The sequence below is a fragment of the Caretta caretta genome, chromosome 10 (genome assembly GCF_965140235.1).
Source record: "Caretta caretta isolate rCarCar2 chromosome 10, rCarCar1.hap1, whole genome shotgun sequence".
Taxonomy (NCBI): Eukaryota; Metazoa; Chordata; order Testudines; family Cheloniidae; genus Caretta; species Caretta caretta.
In genome coordinates this window covers 28,218,796-28,233,161 of record NC_134215.1, presented here as the reverse complement: position 1 = coordinate 28,233,161, position 14,366 = coordinate 28,218,796, and the positions used below count along the sequence as shown (strand labels likewise).

The 14,366-nt window shown below is 39.2% G+C and overlaps 1 protein-coding gene across 31 annotated transcripts in view; it reads left to right on the top strand.

The window, feature by feature from the left end:
* RBFOX1 (RNA binding fox-1 homolog 1) overlaps positions 1-14,366 on the top strand; it is a 2,443,894-nt gene that overhangs the window by 1,629,405 nt on the left and 800,123 nt on the right. The window lies entirely within an intron of this gene.

Below are 14,366 nucleotides of genomic sequence, written 5' to 3'. Positions count from 1 at the left end.
GATGCGGCATCATATTACACAGGTTGATTGATGCACACAGTGGATTAAAAATAAAGAATTACATGGGTCCTGATTCTGATATCCTCATTCATATTAAGAAATATCTTAACCCACAAATATCCCCCATTTATTTCAATGGGAGAGTGTTGAACCATACTTATTCATGTTGCCTAGTATTTTATCAGAATCAGGTTCATGGGTATAAGTAGTAAGGCATATTTTCCAGAGCTGATGCAGAGAGAGAAACCTTTTTATCCCCAATAATCTCATGGTGGCCAAGAGAAGATTCCATATGAAAGGTGCCTTTGTTGCTGCTACTTTGTTTAGGGATTTCATCAGGGCTGCATTAGTGGGGGCTCCTAAGGGGACATGCAGAATCAATGCATACCCTAACTATTTTCCCTTCCATGTGTTGGGCCACACTAGTTCCCCATCCAAGAATGGGAAGGTTGTGGTCACAATGCCTTCCTAAGATTTCCTCTTTTGTGGACTTTATGCTTTCTGATCCCTGTGCCTAGATTTTTGTCAGAGTAAGCAAGTATAACATAGGGATGATCTAGCCTTTTTTCCTCAATCAGCAATCTTACACTGCATCTGTAGCAGTCAAAAGATTTAAAAAGGTAATCAGTTTAAGTAATTGTGCTAGTAGATACCTCTTCTATTCCTATTTATGTTTCACTGCTGTTGAAAAGCAGAAAACAAGCAATAACATCAAAAACTTTTGTGGTGTTTTTTAATTCTGTTGACGAAAATATTTAAGAGGGCAATTATTTTTCTCTCTTCCATGTTCATATATTTTTCTTGTTCTTTCCAGACTGTGTCCATCATCCTTGCCTTGGATGACATTTCCTCTTGGTTAAACCTTATTTCTCTTGCTTTAAATAAGTATAAGAGTGAAGTTCAATTGAACAGTTCTACTGGTTACAAATAACAAATGTACACATTTGAAGAACTTTAGTTCATTCTATCACATACAGCATGTGAATGTGTGTCCGATCTGGGTGCCCCAGTGAGGTCTCTAATGGTCCTTAGTTCTTATGGGAGTTTGTTCCACAGCCTCAGATTGGCCACCAAGAAAGCCCTGTCTCCTGCACAGTTTTATTGTGCCTGGAAATTGCACTTATTGACTATTGTCTTCATCCCAGAGTATTATTGTGAAGAAGGGAGTGAGCTAATACTCAGATCTGGGTGAAATTCATTTGATGGCGTTCTAAGATCATTTGATTATTAAGAGCCAGAATATATCAGTTGATTATGGATATAATGTATATCTTGCCTGTGCTTAGTAATACATAAAATTTCCACTTTCTGTGGATTGCTGTCTCTTAGTAAAATAAAATATATTGGATCCAAGGTTAAGTCAACTTGCGGCTAAGAACAACACTGTAGCTAAATTAAGCTATTTAGACGCTTGGTGTAAGTAAATGATCAGCTGGAGCAGAAAGGTTTTCATATACTCCGGTCAGCATCTGTCTATAGAATTTAAAAACAAAACAAAACAAAAATATTCCAGACAGAAACATTGCAAACATTACAGAGGAAGGTTGGCTACAGAAACTTAGGCACCTTTGAATTCTCTTTCACTATGGTCTTAAGTGATCTACCCTCACTTAAACTGAAGATTATAGATCTGCTTTTCATATGGTTTTCTCTTTCTCTTTGTGCATGGGATCCAGTTATTAGCAACAGTAACTAATTTCTCCTGAAGATAGTAAAAAGAACGAGAAGTACTTATGGCATCTTAGAGACTGACAAATTTATTTGGGCATAAGCTTTCATGGGCTAAAACTCACTTCATCAGATGCATGGAGAGGAAAATACAGTAGGTAGGTATATATACAGAGAACATGAAAAGATGGGGGTTGCCTTACCAACTCTAACGAGACAAAAGTGGGCTATTATCAGCAGGAGGAAAAATCACTTTTGTAGTGCTAATCAGGGTGGCCCATTTCAAACAGTTGACAAGAAGGTGTGAGTAACAGTAGGGGGAAAAATTAGCATGGGGAAATAGTTTTTAGTTTGTGTAATGACCCATCCACTCCCAGTCTTTATTCAGGCCTAATTTGATGGTGTCCAGTTTGCAAATTAATTCCAATTCAGCAGTCTCTTTTTGGAGTCTGTTTGTGAAGTTTTTTTTGTTGAAGAATTGCCACGTTTAGGTCTGTAATTGAGTGTCCAGGGAGGTTGAAGTGTTCTTCGACTGGTTTTTGAATGTTATAATTCTTGACGTCTGATTTCTGTCCATTTATTCTTTTGCATAGAGACTGTCCAGTTTGGCCAATGTACGTGGCAGAGGGGCATTGCTGGCACATGATAGCATATATCACATTGGTAGACGTGCAGGTGAATGAGCCCCTGATGGTGTGGCTGATGTGATTAGGTCCTATGATGGTGTCCCTTGAATAGATAGTGGACAGAGTTAGCAAAGGGCTTTGTTGCAAGGATAGGTTCCTGGGGTAGTGGTTCTGTTGTGTGGTGTGTGGTTGCTGGTGAGTATTTGATTCAGGTTGGGGAGCTGTCTGTAAGCGAGGACTGGCCTATATCCCAAGGTCTGTGAGAGTGATGGGTCGTTCTTCAGGATAGGTTGTAGATCCTTGATGATGCACTGGAGAGGTTTTAGTTGGGGGCTGAAGGTGGCTAGTGGCGTTCTGTTACTTTCTTTGTTGGGCCTATCCTGTAGTAGCTGATTTATGGGTACTCTTCTGGCTCTGTCAGTCTGTTTCTTCACTTCAGCAGGCAGGTTTTGTAGTTTTAAGAATGCTTGATAGAGATCCTGTAGGTGTTTGTCTCTGAGGGGTTGGAGCGAATGTGGTTGTATCTTAGAGCTTGGCTGTAGACAATGGATCGTGTGATGTGGTCTGGATGAAAGCTGGAGGCATGTAGGTAAGTATAGCGGTTGGTAGGTTTCTGGTATAGGGTGGTGTTTTTGGCCATCGCTTATTTGCACTCTAGTGTCCAGGAAGTGGATCTCTTGTGTGGACTGGTCCAGGCTGAGGGTGATGGTGGGATGGAAATTGTTGAAATCATGGTGGAATTCCTCAAGGGCTTCTTTTCCATGGGTCCAGATGATGAAGATGTCATCAATGTAGCACAAGCAGAGTAGGGGCGTTAGGGGATAAGAGCTGAGGAAGCATTGTTCTAAGTCAGCCGTAAAAATGTTGGCATACTGTGGGGCCATGCGGGTACCCATAGCAGTGCCGCTGACTTTTTCCTCCTCCTGATAATCACCCTCTTTAATTGATTTGTCTCGTTAGAGTTGGTAAGACAAGCCCCATCTTTTCATATATATATTGTGACAGGGTCGGGCCAGATGGCTACAGGAGAGTGATAGAAGGCAGATACATTAGCCCCTGGTTAATTAGGTCTCTTTTCTCTGGGTAAGGTAACCGGGAATGTTCCAGAACAATCAGGAACTTTCTGGAAACAATTAAGGCAGACAGGCTGATTACAACACCTGCAGCCAATCAAGAAGCTGCTAGAATCAATTAAGGCAGGCTAATTAGGGCATCTGGGTTTAAAAAGGCTCTCACTCCAGTTGGTGAGGGGTGCGTAAGGAGCTGGGAATGAAAAGACCTGCTGCTGGAGGACTGAGGAGTACAAGCATTAACAGGCATCAGGAGGAAGGTCCGGTGGTGAGGACAAAGAAGGTGTTGGGAGGAGGCCAAGGGGAAGTAGCCCAGGGATTTTTAGCTGTTACAGGAGCCACTGTAGACAGCTGCAATTCACAGGGCCCTGGGATGGAACCCGGAGTAGAGGGCGGGCCCGGGTTCCCCCCATCCCTCCATCCCCCAAACTTGATACCGGAGGAGTTGAGCTGGACTGTGGGTTCCACCAGAGGGGAAGGTCTCTGGCCTGTTCCCCAATCCACTAGGTGAATCAGCAGAGACTGTGGGGATTGTTCTTCTTCCTTTCCCCATGCTGGCCAGTAATGAGGCTAACTGAGTGAATGGCAGATTTGAGCCACGAATGTGGCCAAACTGAGGGTTGCCATGAACCTCTGAGGCAAGAAAATCCGCCAATAAGCGCAGGACCCACCAAGGCAGAGGAGGAACTTTGTCACAATATCTATCTATCTATCTATCTACTGTATTTTCCACTCCATGCATCCGATGAAGTGGGTTTTAGCCCACGAAAGCTTATGCTCAAATAAATTTGTTAGTCTCTAAGGTGCCACAAGTACTCCTTTTCTTTTTGCGAATACAGACTAACATGGCTGCTACTCTGAAACCTGAAGATAGTGTGACCCTTACAATCCTTGAGACTGAGACCATTCTCACACATGGGCACCCAAAGTTTTGCGCCAAAATGCATCTTTAGTCACCTATGGAAGTAGTCTGATTTTCACAGGTGCTGAGCAACCACAAATCTCTCTGACTGCATTTTGAGTTCCATATACTCAACACCTCTGAAAACCAGGCTACTGATTTTAAGTGATGATTTGAGGTGCCAAACTTTAGGGATCTTTAGCTTTGGGGTAAGGGTCTTTAGCCACATAACAGATAGTTTCCCCATACTACTGTGCCAGTGTGACTAAACCTTGACTTGGAATGATCAACTTTAATGGTGAGAGAATAGCTCATTCCCCATGTCCATTCACTTCCTACCAATGCTGCTGAGACTGACAAGTATACCCTCTTTTTAGAAGAAGGGCATCACAGATCAAAGACTAACTCAAGTGTTTTAAAGACATCTCTCTCTGCACAAAGTGATTCTATTCATTGCCACCATTAACCCCATTGACTCAGTCACTGTGGATTGGCTGTAGATGCACTTCTCAAACACTTTGCTACTGAGACATTGACAGACTCAATAAACACCCTGAAATGTAGCATGCTGCTGTTGTCTACTGGACAGCTCTGGGCGCCAATAGCTTCCTGGTAATATAGACAGAAAGGGCAAGTGAAATTTTAATCAGACAGACAAGGCGACTTTCTGAGCATACTGAAATGAGAAATCTTGTGGTATTGGTACAGTATTGGCTTTGGCTTTGCTGGGCCTCTAAATATTTCAATGAGCTATTGTCCATGCGTTTTACGGCTTTCTTTTCTTTTTACAAACAAGCTGCTGTCGAGTGGAATATTATAAAATGATCCATCTTTTAGTATTCACACAGTGATCTTTTCCATCATCAGAAAGACTAATTGCACTTCATTTCAGATGATATTTTGTGGCATACACTCATAACTACTACATTTGAACCTTGTATGTTTGTTTTTAATTTTAGAATTTCGCCACAGAAGCATCACTCAGGTCTAAGAGGTGATATATGCAGTCTCAGGCAGAAACTTAGAAACCTAAAATATATATATAATACCACTGTACATTCCTGTTCTACTCTTTAAGATTTCAGTTTAAATATTGCACCAATTCTATACGAGTGGAGATAAGCCACTGGCTAGACAGACGGCTGGTATGCAGTGCGCTATACCAGCGTGTGTGTGTGTGTGTGTATGTTGGGGGGAGGGAGGATTTTGCCCCCCAATGTGCTTCTGTTGTTTCTTCCATATAGTCAGAAGATTGATCTCTGGTCTCTGATGCTGTAACTGTATGTTTACAAGTCAAACAAGTACTTTTTCTATTTTTTTATATGCTTAAAAACACTACTAGGAATTAGAGAACAAAACCAACATTAATGCAGATTAAAAAGCACAATTTAAAAGTATGAAAAAGATCCAGAATTCCAAATAATGGATTAATGTTGAGGGAAGGTAGGTATTCCCTATGTTCTCCAGTGCCTGGCCAATGTGGTGTGAATTACATTGCCTGAGGTTAGGCATTCCAATTATTATTACAAACTCATTGCTTTATATTTCTTGTTTTGCCATGTTTATTAGATGAGTAATTCTGAACTTCCTCAGCTCCATTTTAAAACCATGATGGTTTTATATTCAAGTACAATTAAAAATATATATATATCAGTACAAAACTCCCAACAGAGCCTATTCAGCAAGGTTGAAAATGTAGAATGTGTCAAATGATTATAGACAGAATAATTTTACATGTTTGTTTATAGAAGTAGGGAAGTAATATGCATTTCTCTCAGATGAATTGAATCAGTTTGAAATACATGGCTAACACTGGAATCAAGTTGATGGCTGCTGTTTCATAGAATCATAGAATATAAGGGTTGGAAGGGACCCCAGAAGATCATCTAGTCCAACCCCCTGCTCGAAGCAGGACCAATTCCCAGTTAAATCATCCCAGCCAGGGCTTTGTCAAGCCTGACCTTAAAAACCTCTAAGGAAGGAGATTCTACCACCTCCCTAGGTAACGCATTCCAGTGTTTCACCACCCTCTTAGTGAAAAAGTTTTTCCTAATATCCAATCTAAACCTCCCCCACTGCAACTTGACTGTTTGACTGTGTATGTATATTTTTAAAATGAAGATGTATTATGCTAGATCAATTTCTCCATCAAGTTCTGTACTTTTTCTACTTAAGTCACCATTGAAAAAGGAAAAACTATTCGAATGAAGGATTTTATGGTGTAGTCAATTTATACAATTCTTTACCCTACTTGTTAATTATGTTTTGGGCTTATGGTAATCGATGTTTTGTATATTTTGATATTTTAGGACCTGATATTAATAGTGTGCTGAGATATTAATGCAGAGATAGGTCTGTTTAAAAATATGTCTGTGTTTATTGGATTGTTTGTTTTTTTTAATGTTTTTTTAAAGGCAGGGTGAGGGAAATTAAACTTGGTCTTGGTGTAATGAGGTACTCTTAGCATCTGCCTAAATTCAGTCAGAACAAATTACATTGTTTTGGGGCAGACTGTGAGCAAAATTTGAATTAGAATAGGGAAACAGCAAGAACTACTATATCTAAGCTATCATAACAGTTTCTGTTCTAAGCTCCTGCTCCTATTTTTTGGTCCCCTGAATTACTCAGAAGTGGCAAAGCTCATTTTCCAACCCCTTGGCAGAAGGAGCTGTTGGCAGGGGAGGAAGGGAGAAGGACCTGGTTAAAATAATGCTTCTGTTGATACCACCAAAATGCACTCATGCCTGAATGGTGTGGCATAAAGAGAGTCCTGGTCCATGACTAGGCCTCCTATGTGCTACTATATTATTAATAAGACTGGGATCAAGCAATCCTGAGTAGAGCGTCTGTTGCACTAGAGACCAGACAGAACTTACGTAATGCATCTAGCTGAGAATCATATTAAGCTTGCTGGACGCTGACATTTTATAGATATGAAAATGAATACAAAAAGTCTGAGTTACTTTGCTATGGTGTTAGTGTATTAAGCCTTGGTCTGTATGCAGGAGTGGTGGGGGCAGGGGGAGCTAGCATCCCTGCAAGGGAAATATTGTGGGGGCTGTGCCCCTGCATAAAATCTCATATGCCCAGAGTGTGTGGAGTTAAAAGAGGCACCCATAGGGCTGGAGCAGCTGCGGTGGCACCCGAGAATTGGCTGAGGAGCAGGGATTGGAATGGTCCTGGGAGCAAGCAGAAACCCTGGGGATCTTCCCTCCTGGCCTGATACTGGCTCCCTCACACCCATCCTCCATCCCCCCTGCTGCTAAGTCTCAGAAGCTGCCCTCACTCTCCTTCTCAGTCTGTGTGAATAGATCTTATTGCAGGATTGGAGCTAAATTTAGGACAGGTCATGATTATTGAGGGTAAAAAAAAAAAAAACCAGTAGGGAAGTGGATGAGATGAAGAGAGGATGCGTCCTATCAGCGTTAACAGCACTGAAGAAAACTGACATTAAAGCTGTCAAAGTAAACAGCTTTGTTATTCCCCAAAACATATTTGCTTTAGATTTTATCTGATGAAGCTTCGAAATTATGCTTGGAAACATTTTGTCAGAACGGTAACGTAACCTTTGGTGTCGGTATGTTTCAAGTGCTCTGTAGGATGATTGACCGGAAAAAAACTGGCAATCTTTTCTTCCAAAAATAAGCAAGCTAATTGTGTTAGAAAACTACATAATGAGGTCAACCTTACTTTCCTGGGTCTCTGATAACATTACCATTCATGAAATGTTATTTGGTAGTTGTCAGTCCATAGAGTCTCAACTAGTTCTTTTATGCATGATTCATGAGACCAAAGGTCTCAAAAATTTCCACATCATATTGATGCCTCTCATATTGTGCTACTTCTCTCTCACATATGTCACACTTCTTTCTCTTGCATGATATAGTAATCGGGTATTACGGTCCTTCATTTCTCTTTCATATTGCCTTTTTTCCCTTATTTTATCTGAATTATGTGTCTACACGGTGGCATGTAATATCCTTTCTTCTTTCCCACACTCTATATCTTGATTGTTGAATCAGAGAGTAGTGGAATGCTACAAGAACAGGTATCGGGGACAAATTTTGTTCAGTTTGCATATCAATGACCTTGAGGAGAAGGGACTTATTTGAAAGTGATGACATTTGCTGAGGATACAAAACTGGAAGGGGCCAAGGGGCTAATCAGCACAGAGGAAGAGGACATAAAATTTGAAATGACATAGATAGATGAAAACCATTATGGACAGATATGTGGATTTCATGCATCAATGTAGCAAGCATCTGGTAATGAGACTAAGGATAGGATGAAGAGCATGGTAAATGGAATTTCTTAATCCACAGGATGGTTATAGCCCAATAAGTAGCAATATCAGCCTTCCAGTCCCACCGTTCCTCAGTCTCGACTCTTGTCGAACACTCAAAAGCCAAACCTTGATATCCTTACGGTGATAAATTAATAGTGAGTAAACCTTAAGGTTGAGTCTGTGTGGGGTGGAGCCAGACTCCTCTGCTCAATGTGCTGTGCTCTCCTAGTAATATGGCAGGTGGAGTCTGAGGAAATGGAGCTATGAACTTGATGCAGGCTCACTACACATGTGCCTTAGGCATTAAGATTATTTGACTGAATTGATTTGTGATTTTGATGTTTGAATGTATTTGTGTAAATCTCTATTGGTGGCTCATAGTGAAGCCACATCATTTTTCATTCTGAAGTTTAACCTGTTGTCTTTGAGAACGGAGTATTTTGGAAAATGTCTTTATCATGCACTGAACTAGGGTACTCATATTGATCCCACTGAATGAAATATCTGGAGGAGTATTCTTTTCCTCCACTCTGTTGGAGGATGATTATGAGTAAGTAGGATTGTAAATAGTTAACCTACCCACATATTAGATGACTAGCATCCTAGTGCTACCTATAAACATAATTTGTTGCTCCTTGAAAGCAATGAATATTCCTTTTGGCGTAAGGAAAATCTCATGCAGCTGTTCAGAGCTCTCAGTAGAAAATCCTTGTTTATTTTAAACTAAGGCACAATTTCATTTAGATTGCTCCACTCTACTTCATACAACAGACCCCCTGTATATAGATATTAAGATTTTATTTGTTCCAGTAAAATGTATTCTGCTATAAACAGCAGACCCACCAACTCCTTGCGGAGCAGTTATTAGATCTTATGCTTATTTTAAAGAAGGCCTTATTTTATGTTATCTCATAGCTTAATGACAAGGGAGCTAATTATTGATGGTCACAATCACATAGCATACAGAAAACTTCATTAGCCAAACACCAAATTTTGATACTTGTTATTCTGACTGTTGTTTTTTTGTTCTTAAAGTGAAGAGCATTATATGCCAGAATTTGTTTGTTGCTCAAGTAACAATACTGAAAACAGATGAGCTATTCTCGCTGGACCTGGTAGCACTATTAATTAAGAATAATGTTCGTTAAATCAGTATTGCCAACCCCAAATGTTAAAAAATCCTGAGTCAGGCTCACCAGAAATCATGGGACTGGCTTTAAAATTATGAGATTATGTAAAAATAACAGATTTGGTTTTATTTCTATTTGTCTTCTGCTTTTTGAGCCTTTAAGGTGCACTGGGGTCACAGTTTGAAGTTTTCTCCACAGCCACGAGGGCTAGACACTTACTTTTTCTTTAAGAATGAAGGCTGAAATCATGACATATCCACTTGACTCCAGGAGCTGGGGCTTTAAGGAAAGCAATAATTAAGTGTTGCCAGCTCTCATGGTTTTGTCATGAGTCTCATGATAAAGTTCTATTTTACATCATCAAAATGTCAGGCTATGGGCAATTTCCTTTAAAATGTTAATTATTCACTTTAAAAAAAAAAAATCTGATTTCTCTTGTATATTTGGTGATGGTCTTCTTTTAAGTGCTTATGAAAAATGACAAGTTTCCAGCTCAGGAATTTACAATACCCTGTTAATTCATATAACAGGTAGAGCACATGAAGTTCAGTGCAAGGTTTTCACTCACTGCCATGACAAGATAATTCAATCCTGACCTAAATGGGACTACCTTCAGAAACGGGAAGGGAGTTGATTTTTGATTCCTATTCAATCACTAGGCTATCTGCTGAGAATGGCAACAATATAACAAATGAACAAAACTGAGTATTAATATAGGGTGACCAGATATCCCGATTTTATAGGAATTTTATAGTCCCGATTTTATAGTCCCAATTTTGGGGTCTTTTTCTTGTATAGGCTCCTATTACCCCCACCTCCTGTCCTGATTTTTCACACTTGCTGTCGGGTCACCCTATATTAATAGCAGTTTTTTTATGACATGGACACTTGGAGTATAATTTTCAAAGCATCCACGTCCCATTTTGAAAGGTAATTTAGGCATTGGGAGCCTAAGTCCCCTTGAAAATCAACAGGACTTAGGATTCTAAGTGTTAAGTCATTTTGAAAATAGGAATTAGGTTCTTACATCACTTAGCTGCCTTTGAAAATTTTACCCTCAACAACTTAGAGGCAATGTGAGATGCAAAACTGTATTGTACTGAACTGCTGTTTCCAATGTCCAAGTGCACTATGAATCTTTTAGTGTGCAGTAGCAGGATTCACATGGTGTCTTAGTGCACAGCAGGCTACTGCGCTGTAGAGTTGCACCCTGGCTTGCTGCGCTAAGGCGCCATGTAGACAAGCCCTAATGCATTTAGGGTAGGGTTTTCACAAGCATTTGATGTTGGCATACTTCTGCTCCTATTGAAGTCAATGATAAAAATTGGGAATATGAGAAAACTTGAGATTTTGAAAACTCTCACCCTTTAAAGTAATATTGATTGCATTTTGTGTTTAAAATAGTGATTAGTATCTCTTAAAATAGGGTTTTTCTTTCTTAAAAAGGTCAGAATTTGTTGTTCACCAAAGAAGTTGCTGTTCCCAATAAACTGCCAAAAACGAAGTGCATAAGAACAAATTCTTCAACCCAACCAATGATGAAGCAAGGGCTATTAATGTGGTTTTGCAGTATAAATATTTCTGTAATTTTCAGAATAAGGCTGAATGTGGATATAATCTTATTTAATCAGTAAAATGATAATCTGAATAATTTACAGCTGTGAAGTAATTATAAGGATTCATTTGTGAAAAAAATAATTTAGTTTTTCTCTGATTCAAAATTACTTAGAATACATTTCATGCTTTAATAATCGAAGAAATCATAAAACAGTTATAATTAAGGAATTAGTTGATCTATACCCTGTTTAGTAACATTATGGGAAATTGAATTATTTCCATTTTAATTGTAAAAATGTTAGTTAAATAGTGGCTGGCAAATTATTCATTCAGGTACTTAGAGATTGTAGCAGCTTTTGCTTCTTGATTATGGCCTGTAACTATGCTCACATTTTCTTTAGGAAGGAAATTAGAATACATGCCTAGTTGGGTTGCTCTGCTTGGACTTTCAGTTGATGGTTTTGCTGCCCTTTCCTCCTCACTTCCTTCCTTTCCATCAGCAACTGCATATATGACACTTGGTTGGATTGCAGAACAGAAGGTGGCTTGTTGCCTCAGCACGGCCCACTGGAACATTCTGTATCTCAGAGTCATGGTTTTACCCTCCATTTGGAGCTATTGGGCAAGATTCTGCATTGCCCCGGAGGAGTGAGAGGGGAAAAATGCTATTTCTCCTCCATGTGCACCTGTATGGTTGCCATTAACAATCACCATTCCTGTGCTTGCAATGCAAGAGGTGCACAAGTGTACTGCTGCTGCTGGAACTCATTGCACCAAAGGGGCAACACTTCACCTCTGCAAAGCTGGTCAGATATAAAGGAGAGTGGGCACTATACCCTCTGCCAGAGCTGGCCTGTGCACCCTGTCGCTCTGTCAGGCACTGTGTTTGATTCAGGAGCTTTGCCTTACTGGCACAATAGAGCTCTGGGCCAAGAGGACAGGGAGTTGTGTATAGACAAAAAAGTGAGTCTCCTTGAACCTGGGTTTCTAGCAGGGGCTGCACTCAGCACTGAGTGACCAACTCAATGTACTTGGAGCAGTCTTGAAACATTTAGCATTGCAAGCTTTGCTGGTTCTGTCATTCTTGTCCACAAAACAGAACAAATTAAGAAAAGAGCTATCCCAGAAAGGAAAGCTTTCTCCTTTACTGATGAGTTGTCTCAGGAGAATTAACTGGAGAAAATAACCACATTATTTTACTGAAACAAAGAAGCCAAACACAAGAATGGAGGAAGGGGGAGGAAATACACTGAAACTGCGGAGAGAACGAGTTAAGCCATTTTTCTATTTACATGGTTTATTTCACAAGTGTCTGACTCATTGGGCATAACCAGTACACTTAAATTACAAAATTACTGTTTGGTTCTTTTTTTATTGACTACAATTCAAGGCTGCTTCAAACCTCCCCAATTTAATCCCCCCAGCTCTTTGCCAAGAACATTACCTTTTATTTTCGGTGATAAACTGTATGAGATACCCCTAAGGCTACATGTGAGCTCACTCTCCATGATAGGAGCTAACAGAGTGTATCAATTGTTCATGATTTCCTATTCTCCTGTAAATTGGGAGAGGCGGGAGAGGCAGTGGAATGCAAATTTTGTTCTGTCAGCACTTCTTTCCCAGGCTCCAGTTCAGGCAGTGCATGTTTTGGTAATTAATTATGGAATATTTTCAGCTCTTCATTCTGAGTTACCGTTTAGCAATCTGTCAAATACTGAACTAATGAGCCTATCACATTTTGTGTTTCGATCTGCTTATTTTGCATTAAGCATCAGGATCCTATTTTTCCCCATTTGGGTCAAATAAAGTTAAGGAACACACATGAGATGGCTAACATAACAGAAATGACCCTTTTAAGTTTTCAATCAGTGTTTTTTCTAGCAGATCAATGTGATTTTAAAGGCTCAAAGATTTTTAAAAGAGTTTATTTTGTAAATCTAACCTGCCCCTTCTGCATTAGCTCCTACTCCCAAACTGTGGTTCTCCTATTAGCTAATTGCTTGTAAGGTGTGAAATGATTAGCTCTGACTGTAATTGCTCTGTGTATGTGGTGGTGTGATTAAATTGTGGGAAATAATTAAGGTTTTCAGTTTAGGTTTAAACAAGTGCATCCTCATTAAATCCCTTTGAGGAGAGATTTTTAGCTAAGATTTTTTTTTTAAAAAAAGCACCTTACATTTTTTTTTTTCAAAACTGTTCAATAACAAGTTGTAATAAAATATGAGAAAAAAGTAAAACTATTCTTTTTATTTCTAAAACGAGTTATAATCTGCATAAAAATAAACACCTAAAATCAGAAAAATATCCCCTTCTACAAGAAATACTAAAAATAATCATTTTCCTCAGATATCCTTAAGTATAATGTATTTTGAATGTCTTACTGTGGGGTAACAATGAAGATGAGGATATATGTGCATGAATAACGCAGGCAGTTATATGTATATTTGTTTTATATGTTAACTTTCAAAAATGTATACGGTCTCTGTGTGTATACAATCTGTGTGAGTGACAATATATACTCAATGTGATATATATTTAGTCACAGTTTTGTGGGAGCCTTAATTTACCTTTTAAAAACCTACCTTCTGATTCCCTTTAAAAATCAGTGTATCCTCTTTGTCCTGTTCACACTAGCACACAGAAAGACAGCACCCAGTTACATGAAGGATATTTGTAATGCCTAGCAGAACTGCAGTCCAAGACAATCATTGATGTGAGCGCAGAAAGCATTACGGACAGCAGACATGCAATGGCAGTAACTTGCACCATTTATTTACATACATACGTGTGAACACACATTCAGTACAATTAATCACATTAGTTCTTGCATCATACAGGTATGAAGTGGTAGAATTTTTATTATACCCTTCTGAATCCTTTCCATGATGTTAAAATATTGATTAGGGCACAAACAAGGCTCTGCTTTTATGCATATGTAATTTGAAAGATACATAGGATCGTGGCTAGTGGCATCCTTTTGTCTTTTAGAAGAAATATATGCACCCTGTTTATGTTATATGTGGGGGATTAGAGCTTGTTAATGTTACTATTCACCAACATAAAATTAGATTTAACTTTATTCCAGTTTTTATATACTCTCCATTACAGTGTGCTTTGTAGTGTTATTGT